Source organism: Mus musculus, chromosome 8 (genome assembly GCF_000001635.26).
Source record: "Mus musculus strain C57BL/6J chromosome 8, GRCm38.p6 C57BL/6J".
In the NCBI taxonomy this organism is placed as follows: Eukaryota; Metazoa; Chordata; class Mammalia; order Rodentia; family Muridae; genus Mus; species Mus musculus.
Window position 1 is genome coordinate 29,414,237 of NC_000074.6, and position 4,550 is coordinate 29,418,786.

The following is a 4,550-nucleotide window of genomic DNA, read 5'->3' on the forward strand; positions in this document are numbered from 1 at the left end:
GAGGTAGTGTCTATCTTTTTCTCTGAGATGTGTCTCCTGTAAACAGCAAAATGTTGGGTCTTGTTTGTGTAGCCAGTTTGTTAGTCTATGTCTTTTTATTGGGGAGTTGAGACCATTGATGTTAAGAGATATTAAGGAAAAGTAATTGTTGCTTCCTGTTATTTTTGTTGTTAAAGTTGGCATTCTGTTCTTGTGGCTGTCTTCTTTTAGGTTTGTTGAGGGATTACCTTCTTGTTTTTTCTAGGGCATTGTTCCCGTTCTTGTATTGTTTTTTTTTTTTCTGTTATTAACCTTTGAAGGGCTGGATTCGTGGAGAGATAATGTGTGAATTTGGTTTTGTCATGGAATACTTTGGTTTCTCTCTCTATGGTAATTGAGAGTTTGGCTGGGTATAGTAGCCTGGGCTGGAATTTGTGTCCTCTTAGTGTCTGTATAACATCTGTCCAGGCTCTTCTGGCTTTCATAGTCTCTGGTGAAAAATCTGGTGTAATTCTGATAGGCTTGCCTTTGTATGTTACTTGACCTTTTTCCCTTACCGCTTTTAGTATTCTATCTTTATTTAGTGCATTTGTTGTTCTGATTATTATGTGTCGGGAGGAATTTCTTTTCTGGTCCAGTCTATTTGGAGTTCTGTAGGCTTCTTGTATGTTCATAGGTATCTCTTTCTTTATATTTGGGAAGTTTTCTTCAATAATTTTGTTGAAGATGTTTGCTGGTCCTTTGAGTTGAAAATCTTCATTCTCATCCACTCCTATTATCCGTAGGTTTGGTCTTCTCATTGTGTCCTGGATTTCCTGGATATTTTGAGTTAGGATCTTTTTGCATTTTCCATTTTCTTTGATTGTTGTGCCGATGTTCTCTATGGAATCTTCTGCACCTGAGATTCTCTCTTCCATCTCTTGTATTTTGTTGCTGATGCTCAAATCTATGGTTCCAGATTTCTTTCCTAGGGTTTCTATCTCCAGTGTTGCCTCACTTTGAGTTTTCTTTATTGTTTCTACTTCCCTTTTTAGGTCTAGTATGGTTTTGTTCATTTCCATCACCTGTTTGTATGTTTTTTCCTCTTTTTCTGTAAGGACTTCTACCTGTTTGATTGTGTTTTCCTGTTTTTCTTTAAGGACTTGTAACTCTTTAGCAGTGTTCTCCTGTATTTCTTTAAGTGATTTATTAAAGTCCTTCTTGATGTCCTCTACCATCATCATGAGATATGCTTTTAAATCTAGGTCTAGGTTTTCGGGTGTGTTGGGGTGCCCTGGACTGGGCGAAGTGGGAGTGCTGGGTTCTGATGATGGTGAGTGGTCTTGGTTCCTGTTAGTAGGATTCCTACGTTTACCTTTCGCCATCTGGTAATCTCTGGAGTTAGTAGTTATAGTTGACTCTGTTTAGAGATTGTTCTTCTGGTGATTCTGTTACTGTCTCTCAGCAGACCTGGGAGACAGATTCTCTCCTCTGAGTTTCAGTGCTCAGAGCACTCTCTGCTGGCAAGCTCTCTTACAGGGAAGGTGCGCAGATATCTTGTTTTTGGACCTCCTCCTGGTCGAAGAAGAAGGCCCAAAACAGGGCCTCTCTCAGAAGCTGTGTTGCTTTGGCAGTTCCCAGAAGCTGTCAGCTTCTGTGGTGCAGACTCTCACCTGTGCAGACTAAATTCCTAAGTTCCAGGGAGTCCTGAAACCAAGATGGCGACCACTGCTCCTGTGGCTGAGGCCGCCTCCGAGCCAGGCGGACGCCTGTCCTCTGGTCCGGACGGTGGCCGGCTGTCTGCAGCCTGCAAAGGGTACTGCCTCAGCGGCTCTGTGCTTCTGCCTGTCCCAGAAGCTGTCCGGTTCTCTGGCGCACCCTCTAACCTGTTCAGACTAATTTCCTAGGTCCCGCGGAGTCCTGGAACCCAGATGGCGACCGCTGCTGCTGAGGCTGAGGCCGCCTCCCAAGCCAGGCGGACACCTGTCTTCTGCTCCGGATGGTGGCCGGCTGTCTGCGGCCCGCCAAGGGTGCTGCCTCAGCGGCTCTGTGCTTCTGCCTGTCCCAGAAGCTGTCCGGTTCTCTGGCGCACCCTCTAACCTGTTCAGACTAATTTCCTAAGTTCTGCTGAGTCCCGGAACCAAGATGGCGACCCAACACATACATTCTTTATTCAACATATTCGAGCTCACTCTACCTTGCCAGGTCCTATGGCTGAAAGAAATGCCTTAGTGGACACTAGCACTCGCATGGAATTTATTTTTCACACCACCCCACTGGAGCTTGCAAAAATTTTCATCGATTGTATCATGTTCCTGCTGCCACACTTCATCAGAAATTTGATATCTCTCAAGCCTCAGCACGAGATGTGGTGTTACAATGCCCACAGTGTGTACAATTTCACCACCCTCCTCATGTTGGTATTAACCCTCGTGGATTGCTTCCTCTAAAACTGTGGCAAATGGATGTTACTCATGTCTTAGCATTTGGAAGATTAAAATATGTTCATATTTCAATTGACAACTGTTCAGGTGTCATTTTTGCCTCCCCCATGTCCGGTGAGAAATCCTGCAATGTGGTTGGCCATTGCCTAGAAGCCTGGGCAGCTTGGGGAAGGCCAGATAGTTTAAAAACTGATAATGGCCCCAAATATACATCAAAATCATTCCAAACCTTTTGCAAAATAATGCAGGTTAATCACTCTAGTGGCCTTCCCTACAATCTACAGGGCCAAGGCATTGTGGAAAGAGCACATCGAACCTTAAAAGAACTCTTACAAAAACAAAAAGGGGGAATCGCCAATGGCCGGCCACCCAAAGAACAATTATCGTTAGCCCTCTTTACTTTAAAATTTTTAATTCTGGCTGAACATGGTCGTTTGGCTGCAGATAGGCATGCCATGACCTCGCCTATCCTTAAACAGGATGTCAAATGGAAAGATGTCCTAACTGGAAAATGGTATGGCCCAGATCCCATTATTTCGAGATGCAGGGGAGCTGTTTGTGTTTTTCCACAGGATCAAGTACCAGAGAGGCTGACACAAAAATTGCTCCCCCAGACAGAGATATAGATTGTAATAGTTTCGGAAGGACATGTTTTTTAGCAGAATGTTGGCAGGGTATACTGTTGTGGTTGTGAAACTTCCCACCTTTGTGCCTATAGTAGATTTTGATATGTTTGCCACCTATGCCCATTGGTGCTACTCACTGAGTGGTCCAATTTGAACCTCTTTTCCTCAAATCTTTGCTTCTGTTTGAGAATGAGTTCATTCACCAAGAAATTAGGATAGAGATGGTCAATATTGTCCACAACATAATTACACATGGGATATCCATTATTGTCCTCCAAACTCTGATGAATACACTTGTAGCCAAAGCTAAGGTCACATTTTGTCATGTATGCCTCCTCAGTCATATCAAAGCAGATGGGACTCTCTCTTATTTAATAGACTTAGTTCAAGAACAGGTTGAAGAATTGTATAAAGTTGTACAAGCTAATTTCTCTCAGTCTCTTGAACAGAGTCGCCTCTTATCTGAGTAGGAAATTGGTCGGCTAAAGCTGAGCAGTTGTCCAGAAATCGGCTCCTCCAGATTGCCAAACTCAACAGCACTCGACTGGACCCCATCACCTTGGGGGACTTCACCTCCTGGATCACCAATGCCTTCTCATTTTTTAAGGAATGGGCGGGAATGTTGGCCTGGGGGGCAGTGGTCCTCCTGGGTTGTGTCTTTTGTATCTGGCTATTGTGTTGACTCAAACAAGAGCACGCTCAGTATAAGGCAGTGGTGTACCAAGCATTGATGGCGATTAAAGATGGCACATCTCCCAATGTTTGGCTGGCCTCTTAAAAAAATTTAAGAGTTTGCCCTAGGTCGTCTGGCAGTTTTAGTCACACAGATCCACGGTATCCAGGGACAGGCAACTTTCCTTATGCAAAGACCAACCTAAGACATGGGGCCTGGAGGCAATAGGGTAACCCTAAGACGGGTAAGTCTGTGACATGAAAGGATCGACCTAAGACAGGATCTGTGGCCGATGGACAAACTTGCCCAGACCTAGTCCAGCATCATATTATTAAACAAAAAAGGGGGAGATGTAGGCAGCCGGTGCCTAAAAGATGGCGCCGGTCTCCGGTACACCATCATTGTAAACAACACCACTGCGCAGGTGCTAGCCCGATTCTGGCGCCAACCCCTCCTGAGCGGGTGCATGCAAATTAAAGTGCCGGCAGTCTGACCAATCCCAGGAGGAACATAGCCCTCCCCAGTGCTGGGGTGTATATAAGCAGTCCTCCCTGGGTTCCCAGGGTTTCCATAGCATCGAGGCACTCCTGGAATAAAGCTGTTGAGAAGAATCTGACCGTGTTGCGTTTTTCCTTGCTGGACGAGGTGAGCGCAACATTATATAACATACATGCAATGATATCATTTTGGGGGAAATAAAAACTTCATCAAAATATAAAACTCAAAAAATAGAAAACTCAAAACAGTTACCTGAGGCTATCAACAATGCTAACAGAAGAGTTAATAGTCACTATGGAAGAAATGACTACAATTCTTTAAAATAGTTGTGTGATCAAAAATCAGTTTTAT

The 4,550-nt window shown here is 44.3% G+C and overlaps 1 pseudogene; it reads right to left on the bottom strand.

The window, feature by feature from the left end:
* On the bottom strand, window positions 3,118-3,389 carry Gm18676 (predicted gene, 18676; annotated as a pseudogene).